The 19,658-nt window shown below is 40.8% G+C and overlaps 1 protein-coding gene across 1 annotated transcript in view; it reads right to left on the reverse strand.

Annotated features, from left to right (window-relative positions):
* LOC136873813 (uncharacterized) overlaps positions 1–19,658 on the reverse strand; it is a 902,018-nt gene that overhangs the window by 414,035 nt on the left and 468,325 nt on the right. Inside the window, exon 3 of the mRNA XM_067147067.2 lies at positions 18,412–18,472. The gene's annotated coding sequence lies outside the window, so the exon portion shown is untranslated. The remainder of the gene's footprint in view (positions 1–18,411; positions 18,473–19,658) is intronic.

The raw sequence follows: 19,658 nt of genomic DNA on the forward strand, positions 1-19,658 counted from the left end.
ATGACTGCCAACTCCGAAGACCCAGGTACCTTCCCCGGCGCTGCCTGGTGGTGGTGGGGGGGGGGCCTTGGTTACGAAGAAGGTGCCCCACATTTTTAAATAGCCCAGGGCCCCCAAACACCTTAATCCGGCACTGCCTCAAGTCCCTTCACGTATGGCCACTGAAATTCTTTTCGACAGAGTAGATTCACGGGTACGGTCAGTTCATAGAAGTGTGCACTGACCGTTCAACAACTACTCGTGTATATATCTATCGAATTAGTTTAACATCACACCGACCGAGTGAGTGGGTCACGTAGCTGTGATCTTGTATTCGGGAGATGGTGGGTTCGAATCTATCGTCAGCAGCCCTGGAAATGTTTTCCGTGCTTTCCCATTTTCGCACTAGGCTGTACCGTAATCAAGACCACGGCCACTATACCATCCCAATCCTATAAATATCCCATTCTCGCGTTGCGGAAAATCTTTGACGTTACTGCGACGTAACACCACTAGCAAAAAACAACAAAAAACGGCTCAGCGATGTCTTATGGCGACGATGGGATAACAGAGGTAGGAAGCGACCGTGGCGTTAATTAACGTATAGCCCCAGCATTTGCTTGGTGTGAAAATAGAAAACCACGGAAAACAATCTTCAGGGCTGTCAACTGTGGGGGTTCGAATCCATTATCTTCCGAATGGAAGCTAACAACTACACGGTCCAAACCGCGTAGCCATATCGCTCGGTAACACAATAATATTCTTCAGTTTGTATCAAGGGTTAAATGTCGGGAATTCATGGGCCGGCCAATCGCTGCGTTGAGGGGTGGGATTTGATTGTCTTTCTGAATTATTTTTCCAGGTAAAAGTACATGCAAAATATTTCATTGTTACACATAATTACCCTCTTAAAGTTGCTCCCCCTGTCGGTAGGTGCAGTAGTATAACACCAACGGTATCCCCTGCCTGTCGTAAAAGGCGACTAAGAGGGACTTCACGGACTCTTGGGAGTGTGGGTTGGTGACCACGGGGCCCTTAGGTGAGTCCTGACATTGTTTCCACTTGTGTCAGGCTCCTCACTTTCATACATCCCATCCGACCTCCCTTGATCAACTCGTGTTCTTTTCCGACCCGACCTTTGGTATCTTCGGTCCATACCTTCAATGTCAGAAGTATTGGAACCTTTCCATTTTCCCCGTCTGATTAGTGTTAATAGAGGACGATTGTCCAGTTGTATTCTCTCTTAAAAATATAACAACAACCACTAACACTCTTAAAGTTGCGCTTCCTTACGTAATGGAAAGAGGACACATACCTCATTTGCTGACTAACGATTCAAAAAGCCTGCAAAACTCGAGTGCTACGTCACACGGACGACGTGTATAGTACAATTTAATTCCTTTGTTCTGTCTTAATAATACTGTCTTTATGTCACGGATCATAATATCTAGTAAATAAAATTCGTTCGCAAACGTATTTGTTTATTTTTCTTGATATTATGAAATTATGAACAGTCTATTTAAAAATAGGACATACAGGAATTTTCAAAAAATTTGTAACAGCTTACATCTCTCTGTGTCCTCAAACAGACGCAGGCTGCAAGTTATTGAGCAGATTAAAACGTGGTCAAAATGCATGTGTGAGATACGACTGTAACCTACGGTACTATGATAAAGTAACTCCTTCATATAACCACCTATCTTGGCCCCGACTAGAAATCCGTTGCACTGTGTATACTCTATGCTAGGGCCTCTCAGGGTGCATGCGCCCGTGCACTGCATGGCGCAAGGGGCAGGAAACAATTTCACTAGGTTGACCAAAGTGAAAACCCCCACTCCACTTCCCCTACACCTGTCTCACCCATTCGGCCTGTCTTCGCCTTCTCTACCTTCCCCGCTGATTCTCCTCTCACTGCGAAATATTTATGTGTGGTGAGCGGTGACACTGTTGTATGGGACAACGTTACCGATGTTAAAACACTCTTCTTTCAATTTGGTTTGAGCAGACAATTTACCTTCTCTAGCTCTTCTTTTCCTTTATCTTTGCAATGATACCTGTTATGCCTGGAACAAGGGACTGGCTGACAGCAATTCTGAGAGCCTTCTTTCAATTACAATCGGAAATAGGCCTACTCGCACGCAATCCAGTTTTTGTGTAAAAACAGGAAAAATACCTTTCACATATGCATATGGAAACCAAACATAGAAATAATCTTAGCTGCTTCTCGATGCAGCTTACGAAAATCTTCCTTCGACAAATTCTCGTAGAATTTGAGCAAAGCCTGTGCATTGGAAAATAGATCTTTTTGATTAACTTATCACATAATTATTTTCCCACAGATTAAGCATTTGGCTTTATCGTCACGACTGACAAAGAAATGCGAAAGTTCCCAGTTCGACTGAAATGGACTTTCGGAATTCTTTGCTTTCTTCGAAACAGGTTGCTCCATTAGTATGTTGTTGTCTTGCGCTTATCTATTTCACTGACAAACAAGCCGTCTGTCCCCGAACGCTTCGTCGCTCTCAGCAAACTACACCATCTGAGTGAAGTCGAGTTGAGCCGAGTCGGACCGATGCACAGTGCACGGAGTCTCTGCGCTTCGATTTGCACGCGTGAGATTTTGGGCGTTTGAGAGGCTCTGCTTTATGCCATCGCCATGAAATCGTTCATTCTTCACAGCCATTTTACCTTACTTCATATACCTCATATTTGACCAAGTCCTTTGTTCAGATGAGTCAAGTGCATGATCGGGACAATAAGTTTACAGCTAACACCCTTCAGGTTCCACAGCATCGTACGGTAAAGTGCAGTAAGTCGTTCGTTGTCACTGCCTCTCAAGTATACAACGATCTAAAACTATATGACCGAGCTCGATAGCTGCAGTCGCTTAAGTGCGGCCAGTATACAGTATTCGGGAGATAGTAGGTTCGAACCCCACTGTCGGCAGCCCTGAAAATGGTTTTCCGTGGTTTCCCATTTTCACACTAGGCAAATGCTGGGGCTGTACCTTAATTAAGGCCACGGCCGCTTCCTTCCCACTCCTAGCCCTTCCCTGACCCATCGTCGCCATGTCGGTGCGACGCAAAGCAACTAGCAAAAATAAATAAAAAATACTATATGAAATACAGCAAAGTAGTGTTGGAACTCAGAAAAAAATCTCTTAAATACCACTACCTTTCCACTTATTAAGCCATGTAAATGAATTTTCACCAAATTAATTAAATAGTACGAAATATCATAATCCCCTAGATACATTCTAGATGCTCACTTTTACTCTTAATTCATCCTCGGCTTTAAAATTCTTAGGTTTCTCTTTCGTCTTCTCTTTCTTGTTAGTATAGTGTATGTTTATGAAATGTTAAAAGTATTATTGTAATCTCATAGATGTTTAGTTTTTAATCTTATTCTTATATCCTCAGTAGAAAAATTTATCCTACGCTTTTTATGTATTCTTTTATTAGATTTTGTATGTTAGGTGATACATTTAAGTTAAAGTGGCAGTTAGTTACAGCCAAAGGGACCTCTGGTCCTTCTTGTAATTAAATAAATATATTTCTATTTCTATCATCTTATGACAGTCTTAACACTAGATCTACTAATAATTCCATCCTTGCTCTACCTACCCATAGAACTACGATAAATCATTCTCAGTAATTGCCGGCCGTGAGTGGAACCTCCTTCCCGAAAGTATCAGAGGGTTGAGCGCTTTTCAAACTTTCAAGGAATCACTTTGGAGACATTTTATGCACCAGTAAGGATCATCTGTAAACTTGATACTGCTATTCACAACCATTCTATTGTCATGGATGTCCTAGTAGAAGATTAGTTTAAAATTCTTAACCGTTTTGTTTTTCAAATGTTATTAAATTTTATGTACCAACTCTTCTTTTACATGCAGGGTATTACTTTTAAGAATTTTTCCTTTTGTTATATCTAATTTATTTAATCTTAATTTAATTTGTATTTAGTCTAATTAGTGTCAAGTAATACAATGCAATATAAGCATATTTCAGTGCCTGGTTAGATAGAGGAGAAGACCTGAAGGCCTTAATCCTGCCCGGTAAAATAAAACGTTACTAAAACCTCTACCATTGCTTGAGCCTCCTTCCCTGCGTCATTTGAAAAGAAGAAGAAGAAGGAAACTGTCTGCATGAGCGTCCACGTATTCCGGCTTCTGAATGTTTTCCAAGTCTCTCGTCATCTTCAGTTTCCATGAATAATTTCCACTCCTCTTCAGTTCCTTGAGAATCATTTCTCGTTGTATGCATCCTTCCCTAGATAAATGGTTTGACGAGATTCACTGAAGTGCCATACATGAACTTTAATCTCAAAATATTTGGAAAGTAATGATAGTTCTTACAAATTACTACAGCATTGGTTCTACCAATGTTCATTAGATATTTTAAAAAATACTTTCAATGGCCAGCATTGCCAGCTGTTTAAGACATCGTACTATTCACACAATTTTTCCAGGATAGCCACTGGAAATTGTTGTATAAGGCAATAATTACAATGAACTATACATAGGCAATTAATCTTAAATTTCATAGTCACATTTAGAAATGCATTTTTTAGTTACTGAAATTCTCATATGGAATGTAAAAATTAATACAAATAATACTAAGAAAATGACAATTGTCATCCGCGTTAAAGTTAATTTAAAGTTAATAGCGAAAATCTGAGTACGTTTCTCGGATAGTTTTCTACTTTATCATTCGTGTTTTTGGATGTGTTCGTGTACTATTTTGTAATTATTATGGACATGATTGTTGATAAGGTAGCAGCCACTTGTTGAATGCTAGGTACCATCATCCAATGCATTACGATCGTGGGTTCAAACATTGTTGAAATCGGTAAAATTTGATGGAGTTTAAATACGATTACTGCGAGTGGTTGACTTTTAGCACTTAAAAAAAAAAAAAAACACTTTCTTTCTTTCTTAATCCGTTTGCCCTCCAGCGTTGGTTCTTGCCTCAGCGAGCGATCCCACCTCTACCCCCTCAAGGGCAGTATCCTGGAGCGTCAGACATTGGGTCGGGGGACACAACTGGGGAGGAGCACCAGTACTTCGCCCATGTGGCCTCACCTGCTATGCTGAACAGGAGTCTTGTGGGGGGATGGGAAGATAGGAAGGGATAGCTAAGGAAGAGGGAAGGAAGTGGCCTTAAGTTAGGTACCATCCTGGCATTTGCTTGGAGGAGAAATGGAAAACTACGGAAAACCTCTTCGAGGATGGCTGAGGTGGGAATCGAAACTTCCTCTCTACTTAATTGACCTCCCGAGGCTGAGTGGAGCCCGTTCGAACCCTCGTACCACTCTTCAAACTTCGTGGCACAGGCGGGAATCTAACCCGGGCCTCCGGGTGTAGGCTACCACTACACCACAGGGGCTAAAAAAGTCCTAAAGGGCAAAGATCCGATAAATGGGTGTGCTTTAAAATCCATGCTACAATAATAATAATAATAATAATAATAATAATAATAATAATAATAATAATAATAATAATAATAATAATAATAATAATAATAATAATAATTGTTACCGAGTTTTTGTGGTAGGTAGAGGTGAAAGAAGGTGCGGGGGTGAACGGGCCTCAAAATACGAAATTAAAGTTAAGATAAAATTTAACAAGGTTATATTTTCTTAGCAAAATCAAGAAATAACAATAATGGCAGGTACAGAGTAGCAAGGTAACAAATTACAATTACAGTATTCACAAGAGCTTCGAGCCCCGAACTCACAATTCTTGGGCAATTAGCCCAACTTTACCCCAAAACAAGTTTCAACAGAGGGGCAGAAAACCCCATTCATACCCAGGAGCATTTGCTCCAAATTACACAGTAAGGCCTCCTTGAGGCGCGCAGAAAACAAAATTTTCAAGAAAGAGCAACTTGCTCTCAAAATTTAAGCCTGTCAAAGGCCACACCAAATTCCACCTTCAAGCTGTCCTCTAAGGACATATACACAGGGGTAAAATACCCAACCTACTGAGGTCTATTAAGTGAGAAAAAGGTTAATTACATGACCTCCAAAATAACAATTTGAGAGGAGGCGAACTGCACTCCTAATACCTTTTGTTTAAAACCTAATCTGGCTCTAGGCCGCTAATGCAAGGGATAATCTCATACTAAAGAGGTGACTTTAGAAGGAAACAATTTACATTACGTTAAGGAAAAATCGGTTATGAAAAATAAGTTCACCCCAAAACAATATGAGTGGGAGCTCGAGAGGGTTAAGCACTCTCTATCCCAATATGTAGCTTTAAAAGAAAATAGATGCTAAGAGTCTTTACATTTTAGGGAAAAGTTACATGGTGGAAACGCTTCGGACCCGCCCCGAGAGTTAAACTGCTGAGCTAGCAAGAAAAGAAGTTATTAAACGGCCATTACCTTGTCGTTGAACTGCTGCCCGAAGAAAGAGGCGCTTCCCGCCCCCTGCTACGTACTTTACACTTTGAAAGTTGGTACTGAAGTGGCGCAGAGACCCGAAAATCAGCAGTTTAAATACCCTCGCGGAAAGTTCGAGGCGTTTCAGGAAATGAGAACACCCTCCCGCAAGAATTTTATTGGTTACAGAACCCAGTTACAGAGCAGTTTGGAGAAGAAGGCCCCGATTGGCCGAAAATTAATTTAAGAAATTCGGGATTGGCTAATTTCAAAACGAGGGGAAAGAAAGGGTTAATATTGCCAACTTAAACAATGACAGAAGGAAATTTAACAAAGAACAAACTTATGAAATAAAACTTTCTCCAAAAAACAGTTCTTTCACTTCGCACTAGGGTGCACTGTTGTAGTTCTTCAGTAGTGTCCTCTAGAAGAGAAAGTTCACACTTCTTACTACAGGTAAAACAAAAATACATCAAAAACGACCCAGTTCGGAAACTTCAAAATTTCCGAGTAGTGACATCTTCTGAGAAACTTGAAAATTAACACAGTAGATAAAGTTCAGACTTCCTCCAGCAGAGGAGTTTCAACTGGCGCAAAGTTTAAATTAGCAGCGTGGAGGTGTACCGCCCGGTACAATAATAATAATAATAATAATAATAATAATAATAATAATAATAATAATAATAATACTATGTGGCTATTGCTAACATGGTGTAGCCTTTGTAAGGCAGACCCTTCGACGAGGGTGTGAGTCGTATGCCATGAATAGAAGACTACGTGTTATTGTATTTAGGACAGTGTTGTGGGAGTCGCAGGGATGTTTGGGACGTCACAAATACGCAGTCCCTGACCCAAGGGAATTAATCGTTTAAGATTAAAATCCCCACCTAGCCAGGAATCGAACTTGGACCTTTGAGCCACGCAGCCGGAACACATACTATTGAAGGGACGTTGAAAATATAGCACAAGCAAGTGGTCGCGCGGCTTAGATGACGTAGCTGTCAACTTGCATTCGGGAGACAATGGGTTCGAACCTCACTATCGGCAGCCCTGAAGATGTTTATTCCATAGTTTTCCATTTTCACACCAGGCTGTACCCGTAAGGCCACGGCCGCTTCCTTCCCACTCCTAGTCCTATCTGTGCGACGTAACGAAGATTATACGAGGCATGTTTTGATATAGGAAATAAAGTAATGCGATTTTTAAAACAATTTTGTTTACATGTAAGCCTGTATCTTAAACTACTTTTCAACATAAGTTCCAAGCATATTAAGGCACTTGTCGAATCGTGAAACCAGCTTCTGAATTCCGTCCTCATAGAAATTGGCCGCCTGATGTGCCAGTCACTGCACTATTCTCATTTTTAGGTCATTATCGTCGTGACGCTGACCTCCTAAATGATTTTTCAAGTGCAGGAACAAGTGGTAGTCACCGAGTTTCCAGTAATGACAGACGATCGCCCACTACGCTTCTCGTCGTGGACGTAAGTACGGCTTTCATTAACAGTTCTAACCCATTTTCTTGCCGTTCCTTCGCTCATAGTGTATTCTCCATACACTTCACTAATCTGGGCTGATGAATTTCAACAACCTTCACGTCTTTTGCATTTAGAAAACGAATTAATTGCCAGAGGCATTTTCAATACGCATCAGACAAACATAAATACGGGTGAATGCTTCCATAATGGCGTTTGTGGTTAGCGTACAGATATACTTACTGATCGTGCATGATTTGAACGACGCCCGAAGTTCTGCAGCGGCCATATTTAAAAACGGTACTTACTTAAAAAACATCCCTCGTAATTTAAATGCATCACCTAGCGTTGAATTAGAGAAATCGCAATAAACCCCTTCTTGGATGTTCGGGAAAGGAAGCTTATCTTCCTTTTCAATACAGCTGTATTACCCTAGGCTGACTACAACTCACTCCAGCAGCTGAAACCAGTTCTGAATTTAACCAGACCCAGGCTGATAGGGAAGGGAGTCAGTGTACATCATATACTGGAGAAATAAGAATCCAAAGCACAGTTTTTATACGGCCTAGTTCTTTCCAGTGTAAGATGGCAAAGCCATTAATTTACTTCTGTAATTATTACGCTGCGGAAAGATCGGGAGAGATATATGACTTGAAGACACTTCACAAGGGGGTTTCAACTGTCAAAGAGAAATTGCTTTCGACGAGTGCGACGCAGCACACCCACAACTTCCACCACCCTCGACAGTGAAAAATAGTGGGAGGGAACGTAAATGTAACTCGGCAAAAGGAATGGATGAACATTGTGTAGTGGTATGTGGGGAGGGATTTGCCACTAGACTTACGTGTTTCAGAGACGACCTCAATGCTTCAAACTTAAGTAACTTGGAATATGCGGTCCGTCAACGTATGATGAACATTGTCATTAATTTTGTGTGAGTGATCTATTTAATAATAAATAATGTTATTGGTTTTACATCCCACTAACGTAATAAATTTAGCAGAACGCGTGTCTTACCCGGAGGCTGCGGATTCGATTCCCGGCCAGTCCATGGAGTTTAATCTTTTTATTAGTAAGTATGCACCGCTACCGCTTCTGTCATATGGCCTGTGAACGTACTGGCACGACGTACGACTCCTCCGACTGGTATAATACATCTGGTGACGTATGTCTTTCTGTTTTTGAAGTATGTTCTGAGTTGAGGTATTCTTCGATACAGACTGAACAAAATTTTTGTATCTATCTGGGCTTTGTCTATGACAAATCTCAAGTATCGTATTTGGTAAAGTCGTTCGCTGAATGAAGGTGAAATATTACGATGTATTATTAGTGGTGAATCAGACATCGATGAAATTAACAGCAGTATATTAAAAAATGACTGTCAGCCAGTAGTACTCAAATTTCGCGCAGTGACACTGGAAATCTAATTTTGTGTCTTTTGCTGAATGAAGATGTTGTGACCACATGTACTGCAAAATGCTTAGGTCTAGGCAAACACAGCCGAGTGTCACAAAACATGAAAAATATTCCAGGATAGGGGCCAATTTCCAGGTGTTTGAAAACTAGTTCTTAAAGGGTTAATAACGGATTGAACGTGATAACAGAGTCCACTTGAGCTAGTGAGACCAACAGAGGACTTGCCTGATACGATAGACAGCGGATCCGGCTATCTCGATGGGCAGCAGTCATCTTGGCAGGTCGAAAACTTTATTGGTTAAATGTGTGCCATAGATGGTGGGCTAGATCAATTTGAACAAGATCAGAAACACATGTTTAGATAACCGACAAGAAATTGAAATGAAGGAATAGCAATAGCAAGTTTCTAGTTTTACGTGACTTCTAATTAAACTTGTAGCACGAACCTCGTGGACAGGACTTTTCGCTTCGCAAATTCCACATACATAGCCAATTGGTCGGGTTTCGATGCCTGGTCGCGTTAGTGAGAACCCGTGACAGTGTCAAACGCCCATCATTACGGGTTAGCTATCTAGCTTATTTAGCCGGCCCCGTGGTGTAGGGGTAGCGTGCCTGCCTCTTACCCGGAGGCCCCGGATTCGATTCCCGGCCAGGACAGGGATTTTTACCTGGACCTGAGGGCTGGTTCGAGGTCCACTCAGCCTACGTGATTAGAATTGAGGAAGCTATCTGACGGTGAGATAGTGGCCCCGGTCTAGAAAGCCAAGAATAACGGCCGAGAGGATTCGTCGTGCTGACCACACGACACCTCGTAATCTGCAGGCCTTCGGGCTGAGCAGCGGTCACTTGGTAGGCCAAGGCCCTTCAAGGGCTGTAGTAGTGCCATGGGGTTTTTATCTAGCTTATTTCCCCTTAAGACAATAATAATCATCATCACTACTTGGGTACTCGGCCCTGCAGAAGATGAGAGAGATACGCCCTTTTGTGCACTAAACGGTACATCGTATTATCATCTATCTATGAATCAAACTGTCTTTATCTCAGCATATTCTGAGTTCTAGGCTAATATCTACTTTGCTTTTACCCTGAATGAGGATGCATTCAAACTTAGGTTTCATCCCCTTTGCCTGATATGGGCAATACAAATTCGGGTGGGTGACACTTGCTTCCATTAAAATAACGTCAATGAAGTATGATTATCTAGATATCCAGAAATCACGGTCTCTCTCTCTCTCTCTCTCTCTCTCTCTCTCTCTCTCTCTCTCTCTCATGAATTAGCCTAGCATTTGCCGAGCTTGCAAACGTTAAAATGATACGATAATCAAATTAAGAAACACGATCTTAACACACGTAGGCCTACAGGATTGTAACATTACACCAGAAAATCGTCACTTTTGACATACTGTGTCAGTTATAGATTCAATGTTTTATATCATATATGAAGTTATAGTGCGATTCATGCAAAGCTGTGAGATATGTTACCTCCTCATTAACACCGTAATTATTTAACAGATTACTTCATTACCGAGTTCTATTCACGCTAATACTCTTTCTGCACGTTGTTCTTTAACTCTGGTGTCTACGATTCGTAGACGAAGTGGAAACATACGACCATATTACTCTCCTTGTGAGTTTTTATGTATAGTTCCTATTGTTGATGCGAGATACCTTAACTAATGTTTTTTTTTACAAGAATAAGAAAGTTTGCATGGTACGGGTGCATAAGTTATTCCACCAACACACTCTCTTTGAAACTCACAATCAATATCGAGTGTGGGAGAGCGAAATTATTTCACAGACTCCATATTCTCAGACAGGCAGCGGCTGGCTTACAAAATAGGTTATAATTAAAATATACTTAACATGGTGTCAAACGTATTTGAATTTGAATGGCCAACGGCGCCAGCTTAGTACGTCTAGTGCGATGTTTTGACATCGTATGCGAGGTTTCACGGTACCTTGAAGAGGTTAGCGGTGATGCACAGTCAGTTCCGCATGACCGATACAGCACTCTCAGTTACGTAATAGCGAAACATCCTAATAGCATGACTAATTAATCTGTGATTAAGATTCTGTAAATCGTAGTTGAATGTTATACAGTACTAAGAGATTAGTTTCATGGATTCCAAGGCTGATGGTTTATGACCTAACTGTTGAACAGTTGTATTTCCGTGTGTTATAAATTATTAACCCCTGTGGGTAAGAGCACAGAATACATCCATGGTAGATTATCGCCGTGAGGGGCCAGTAAATGAGGTGACTCCTCAGGGGTTCTCAACGTTGGGGCGAGGATTGGGACGATAGAAATTGAACCCAGAACCCTCTGAACTGAAAGTCTACACCTGGCCATTCGGCAGAGAAGCTTTCCCTAAAACCAATAACATTATTATGACGTAGGTATTTATTTAATTATTTACAGTGAAGTTCTAATTATCCAAATTAATGAGTGCCCGACGTTAATCCTAATAATTGCATTACATTAAATTAAGATATACCCCCTGTGGGTGGAGAGACGCAGACGAAGAATACACCCACGGTATCCCGTGCCTGTTGTAAGAGGCGACCAAAAGGGATGACCAAGGGATGATCGAATTAGAACCATGAAACTACTTGTAATTAGTGCCATCATGCAGGGAACACCATGGGTCGCCTTTACTTGCGCGTAGTACCCCCATGTTAGGTACAAAATAGGTTTGTGACTAGTAGCGACTGTGTGTGCTCAGGATGCATTTTACAGTACCTGTGATTCGTACCCCTATATGAGCAACACCATGGTTCCGCCTTGCCTATGCTTAGTACCCACTATATGGGGAACTCCACGGAATAGTGCGGGTCCCTGTGGTTAGTCCATTTATGTGAGGAATGCCATAAGTTTTTAGTTGCCTGTAAATAGCGCCGCAGTGTGCGAAACACCATAGGTCTGTGTTACATGTGCGAATTTCATTACCTGTGAGTCGTACCATTATGTGTGGAATACCGCGAGTCTACTTTTGATTAGTACCACAACATGACAAATAGCATGGTTCTACTTTCCTAACGATAAGTACCATTATGAGGGGCCGATGACCTAGATTTTGGACCCGTTTCGACTACAAGTATCATCGATTCAGTATTGTGCTTTACAAGCAGTCCCTTGGTCAGTAACGCTAGTTTCTGGGAATGTGGGGCATTGCGGGTCGGATCCACTGATTGTTTTAACTTCATATCCATCCATTCATTGTTCGTCCTCACGTTTCCGAATTCTGGTCAGTGGAGGATTATGAATGTTTAAATTGTCATAACATTTCGTCTCATTTCGTACCATTAGGGGCCGATGACCTAGATGTTAGGCCCCTTTAAATAACAAACATCATCATCAAATTAAGATATTGTTTTGAAGGAAAATTTGTAGTGAATTTTTATTGTAACTGCAGTAATACAAGCTAACTGGAATCACATTATAGTAGTCTACTGTACGAAAAAAATACTTTGAACATTATAGTACTGTACATTCATTGAACAATTAGCTGTAGTCATACACCGGATGCGGAAGTATTGCCATAGTTATTATGTCATGCGGAAATTTGGTCGCACATTATATTTCATAACAATAAATTCCGTTTCCATACTCATCTCTCACCTTTAGTAATTTATTCCTTAAAGTATGAGTGAATAATTGTCTTACACTGACTGGAATATAATTTTTGCCAATTTACTCTTGACATTATGGGTGAAGAATTCAGTTTCACTACCACAAGACGAAATGGAGAAAATGAATATACAGAGGATAAATGTACACAAGACACGAAATTCAGAAACAAGTTATTGTTTGGAGGTGTGATAAGAGAAAAGAGTTCAGCGTCATGATCACCATTTCTCGTGGTCGGGTAAGAGTAATGAAGGAACTATCCCATCGCGTAAACGACGCTCCAGACTGCTGTCGCGTAGAAGCAAAACGATGTGCCGAAGAGATGGAAGAGCGAGCGCGCTCATCAAAAACATCTTCGTCCATAATTCAGCAAGGAGTAAGGAGAGTAGGTGGTGAGGAAATTGTTAAGCTCCCCAAGAAAGGAACTATTAAAATAATACTTCGTGACATAAGCCGAGAAAATATACCGGAAGAACCCAGCAATATTCACGACGTAGAAAATATTCCTGAAAGATACAAGAACATTTTAGATGGTGAGAGATGGCTTCTCTATTACTGTACAATCGGCAAAATGCAAACAAAACACATCACCATTTCTGTTCAATTATCCTTTTAGGATAATGGATGAGACTTTCAGATCAGCTCCAAATATAATGTTTCAGGTTTACGCGATTCGTGTCAATATTCGTGAACATTAGTTTCCAGTCGTCATAGTACCGATGCAGAATAAGCCCAGATAATTCTACGAATGTATGATTAAAATTTAAAAATAGGAGCTACAAAATATATGAGTTTTCCTCCGAGAGTCTGTACCTTTAGGATGTTCATCAGGAGCGGAACCAAGACTTCCTAGGAAAAGCAAAGTCATCTCCGTACAGGCCATGAAGGCCCTTGGAGGGGTGGAAGGTAAAGGCTTCCACTATCAGTAACCTCGGCACTTGATGGGGTAGAGTGGTTAGCTCTACGCCCAGCCGCCTTTGCCCCCAGGAATTAACCTGGTACTCTTTTTTGGTGTAGGCTGAGTGAACCTCATGGTCATGTGCACCTCCGTAAGTGAAATCTGGTTTCTTAAATTTTACGACTTCCAGGCGAACCGAGCACGCCATTACCGCCTCGGCCAGGCAGCCCCTCAAGGCTTCTTAGGCTAACCTTTATTTCTTCCTGAAAATTTCTGTTTTGTTTTAACAAAAGTGGCTCAACAACGGAGTCCAGCCTGTTAGAGATGTTAGTGTGTTGGAGGAAAACTTCCCGAGACGTTCACCTGATGCCGAAGCCATGTACAGTCTGGACAATCCGTAGGCAAACCAATTATTTCCTTTACTGTACTTATAATTTATCGACATCGTCTAAAAACCCACGCCTGAGTCACATGTGACTATAATACTGTAGTTCATGTAAAAAAAAAACCGACTGATGCCAGGCTAGTGGCTCAAGTGGCTAATGTGCTGGCTTTCTGAGCCTAAGTTGTCTGGTTTGATCCTGGCTCAGGCTGGCACTAAATTCTGGCACCTCGGCGTCTCTGAAAACCGTAAAAGTATTTAGTGGGACATAAAACTATTATTATTATTATTATTATTATTATTAAACTGACCGGTGACTACCTTAACGTGACTAAACGTACTGTGACATATTCCTCTGGATCTATAAACACAATTGTATAAATATACTTTAAAATAACTAGCAATATTAACTGTTTTAACGAAGAAGCTACTTCGACGCATACGCTTCATGGTGGGTCACATTTGTCAAGTTTAAGGCAGTGTCAGAACGAGCGATGCCTCGTTCCTCATTGGCAGCGTGACACAGATTCTGATAATGGTTCGGTTATTTGGGGATCGGGATGACTGGAATTCGAAGAACTACAGCTAATTAAATTTAATCAATCAATTAATTAATTTATTTATTTAAAGAAGGAAAGAAGCAAGCAAATTTGTAGTTTTAAGCGACTGTTGGTACAGTGATCTTAGCCATACGACATAATTTTACGCAGATTCCGAACCATTGGGAAGATACAGTATTCATTTTATTACGGCTTCCTTGGTGAGAAACCAGTGACGACTTAGCTATCACACTTCATCCACATTCGTTTACGCCTAATGAGTTGTGTGCTCGATACAGCGAAGACGTCACGATCAGCCACAGCAGCCAGTGTATATTAATGTATAATTCATAGAGGTATGTACATTAGGATCAATATATTTTAATCGAGGCATTGTAATGAGAGACAGACTGTTTGTTTGCGATGAACTTGAGCTCGAAGACTGAGCGTGCCGTAAATAGAGCTCACATCACTCAGTGCTGCGGAAACAAACAGTCGGTAAGATCAAGAGTAACTGCTTGTAGCAGTACATCACACACTGAGGTGATGATTGATACGGCTCCGCCATCGATCACCGTGGGGCTCGCTTCTGAGCCCTTTTAAGTACTCCTTCATGAGAGCTGCCATCCATCATTCGTGCTTCAACTGACAGACGGCACTGATAACTCTGTTTTCGACTACCACTCCATTCGTACTGCACATTTTTCTTCTTAACGCTCCCCAACACAATTCATTTCGAGAAATCGGATCAGGTAGGCCTATTTTTCCGGCCCCTTGTTAAGCGTGGTGGCCATCGATTCAGAGGGCACCGGGTTCGATTCCTGGGCGTCTCTGGAAATTTAGCTTGTCTGCTTAATTCCTATGCCTCAGGGGATGGGTGATTGTGTTCGCTTTAGTGGGAGAAGTGGAGGGGGGGGGGGAGAAAAATATATCCTTTCACGAAAATCCACTGAAGTTTATGTTTAGAACATGGTGTAACATTTTTATTATAGGCCCACATGTATTTAGATTTTTAGTACGTTGCAATAGTTTTATTTATTTATTTATTTATTTATTTATTTATTTATAATTGTTTTGTCTCTGATTTATTTAGCTTGGAGAAGAATGTTAAAAGGAAGAATCGATGAATGTCGGCCCACCGTACTGTGAGTGGTCGAGAAACGAAAGGTCAATTTTATACTTTATTCGAACAAGCAACGAGAGATGAAGAAGGTAAGGTAAGGGTGTATTCTGCCCGAAGGCAGGTCCGAACCTCTGCAGAGGTATTCCTGAGCCGGAGTTTACGTACGGCAGGGTGGCCCGTTCCTTTCCGCTCCTCCATTCCCTTACCCCCCACCAACAGCGCGTGGCAACCCATCCAACTCCTGACCACGCCCAATGTTGCTTAACTTCGGAGATCTCACGGGATCCGGTGTTTCAACACGGCTACGGCCGTTGGCTCAGATGAAGAAAAGTTCTTCAATTTCACCCCGATGTCAATCGCTTGTTCTGGCGAGTTACTTAATGTTAAAACAAAAATTAACAAAGAAAAATACTCGTATAGGAACCAGTACACACACCCCCTCCCAGAGGAGAAATTGGTTATAATTCTGAGTTAAATACCAAACACATACTGATATTTTAAGCTGAATTTAGTTTTATTCATTTTTAATCAGTAATCAAATTAGAAATTATATGAAAATATTATACGCGCCGACTCAGAAACCGCTGTGCATGATCAGTGGTATTGAACTCAATGGACGGGGGAGCCGCTTGGAGTTATGAAACAGTTAGCAGCGCATCGGTAGTTCGATGATTTAAATGCAAAGTAGGAAGCACCGAATCTGCTTCAGACTCTGCTGTGTGTGCCATCGCCCTTAGGGTAAGATCTCATACCTTAACTATGAAGTAATTAGCCACACCGTCCATGAATGGTTCGAACTGTATTTAGGACAAGCCAAGTTTTGCGAGACAAATCAGAACCAGCTGGAGGAAAGTAGGTTAAATAATGCCTGCCACTCATTTGTAGTTGCGTTCGACCACTCTAACCACCATTCAATTGCTGCAGTATAATTTCCGTTGACGATCTCTTACGATGTTTTAATTGATGGGGAACTTTATTTCATGCATCCAAATTCCATAGATCTCTCCTCATAGTTGGGGATAACTACGTTTTTAAAAAAGTATTTTCTTGCATTCTCAGAATAAATTGTTTATCTTCTATGCGACTATCCACGGACAACCAGAAATGAGGAGCTACATAACTGCCCAAATATCACTGATGCCGTAAGTCACCAATGAGTGGTGTAGAGTCAGTGTAAGTCTAGAAAAGTTATTTAGGTCCATGATATAGGAATTTTATTTTAAATGTATTAATGGAAATGTCTTATGGATGTTAGGTAGTCTTGGTTACAGAACACGTCAGAAAGTATAAGTAGAAATTATGATATAGATGTTGATTCCCATAAGGAACCTGAAATATTTGTCCCGAATGAGTAAATGTATAGTACCAATATAAATGGTCCGTTATTGGACATTATACATTTTCCAGCTAACTCATTCCTGGTTGCCTGCGTTTCGCCCCAGTGTGCTAAGTTTGGCTCATCAGTTGGTAAATAGCACACCCACCAAGACGCATGGCTAGTGCATGAGACAAAGTCTCTCGTAGTGCATTGGCACTGCCGGTGGCTCCAAGTAGCCTGCGCAGTGGCCTCTACGGTATGCGAAACTCGGGCGAAACGCTGGCAACCAGGAATGAGTTAGCTGGAAAATTTATGATGTCCAATAACCGACCATTTTTATAAGTAGAAATTTTGTTCTGTAGCTATTTCACACGAGTGTCATAATACGATTTCTGTCCTTATTTAATCCGAGAATAGCTTATCAAAAATTAACAGTTTCTCTCCATTATGACAAAATTTGAACTGAAAATCAAATCATATAAATTATACCTTGTCAGGTAAAGCAGCACTCTTTGCGAGAGTAAACAAGCTGAAACTGGTTAATCGACTCACTCAAAAGTCCTATAACAAGCAATGACTGTCACGAAATTTGAAGCTTAAACTCTATACAACAGTCTTCCGGGCGGATGCCCTGTATACAATGGAGTGTCCATCTTTAAGTAGACATACTGTAGTTGCTTAAGTTCTCTAGAGCACGAAGTACTGTCTACTCTATGTATTAGTGTTTAACACTAAATATTAATGTAATCTCCTGGCCCTATAAAGGGCGTTTATTGTAAATTATGTTTCTGGGTTCGAGACTCGTCTTTTGTAACACTGTTTGAGAAGCTAGGGCTCCGTTTTCTGAACTGTGTTCACTATTTTCTCTCTGTTATGTAAAGGCAGCCAATTTTTTGTAACTTTGAATTTGTAAGACCTACTGGGCTGAATTGTCCGACTTATTCAGATGGAAGTTCTTCTTCCCATATTGTATATATTTTTGATCTCATAAGCTATCCTCTATTTATTGTAAAGGTTTCCCATTTGTCTAAGAAAAACAAGAAAGAAAATACATTTTTCAAGTAGATACTGCTGGCAAAATTTGAACTTTGGTTTATAATTTATGTAGCCATTCGCCCCTTATGCTTCTTTCCCTCTCTGATTCGCGTAGAATACAATAATAATAATAATAATAATAATAATAATAATAATAATAATAATAATAATAATAATAATAATAATAATAATAACAATAATAATAATAATTTTAATTTTAATTTACAACTTACCAATGTGAAGTTCAGGGTTTGTAGGCAGAGCCGATGACTAAAGACGTAATAAAACGCATGTCTGAAAAGAAATAAAACAAATTATTTTATCATGAAAAATAGTTAGACCACAAATAGATTAATTCAGTCATAAGTGTCAACTCTCACGTATTTAAATAGCATAGGACACAGTAAGAGACAACGAAGTACCGGAATTCAGCGCTGAAAAAGGGTCCATTAATGCGCTATAAGCTACCTACACGGGATATGGAGGATGTTCTGCCTATTATTGTAGAAGTTGGATTCTTGTGCGAGTTCTGGAGATTTATCACTGCCTATGGTTTTATTTTGTGGTGTTTCTAGTAGCTTTGATAATTGAGGGGCGTTTCCACAAAATTTAAGTAGAAATAAAATTTGAGTTAACATGGTTCGCATTCCTTCTGGTACCCAGGAATCCATTTGATTTATCGGATGTTGTATGTATGCCTACTTCTTAGTCTCGCTTCCTGATACGCGATTGGGGATGAGGCGAGATGATTTTCCTTTTTCTTTATACGGCGTGACTCCCTTCCCGTCGCCAACCTCAGTCGAGGAGCTAATGAAGGTTACATTTGAATGAAGATTAATGAAACGGAGTAAGGAGGTGGAAGGAGTCGGCTGTGGCATATGAGTAGGAACTGCCCTGGCATTTGCCGGCAAGTTAAATTGGGAAACCACAAGACCCCCGACGGTCGGGTTCGAACCAACTCGTCTCCCGAATATACATTTTTACAATTTGCTTTACGTCGCACCGATACAGATTGGTCTTATGGCGACGATGAGATAGGAAAGGGCTAAGAGAGGGAAGGAAGCGGCCGTGGCCTTAATTAAGGTACAGCCCCAGCATTTGCTTGGCGTGAAAATGGGAAAACACGGAAAACCGTCTTCAGGGCTGCCGATAGCGAGGTTTGAACCCACTATCTCCCGGATGCTAATTCACAGCTGCGCGCCTCTAACCGCACAGCCAACTCGCCCGGTCCCGAATACAGACCTTGGTTCCATACCCGTGGCACCCTTAAGCACGCCCAGACACTCTGCTCGGTTTTGAAGAATGATATAATTTTCAATATTATTTTTTTGTTTCAGTAACAGAAACGTGATAATTATGAAGTGTACATTTCTTATGACAAAGCAAAAATGTATCATATTATTTTTGTAGAAATTAATTTAATTACAAAAAGATCGTACCAAAAACTGTTTTTGTAGGTAAGCTTTGTGAAAACGCTTCA

The sequence above is a fragment of the Anabrus simplex genome, chromosome 5 (genome assembly GCF_040414725.1).
Source record: "Anabrus simplex isolate iqAnaSimp1 chromosome 5, ASM4041472v1, whole genome shotgun sequence".
In the NCBI taxonomy this organism is placed as follows: domain Eukaryota; kingdom Metazoa; phylum Arthropoda; class Insecta; order Orthoptera; family Tettigoniidae; genus Anabrus; species Anabrus simplex.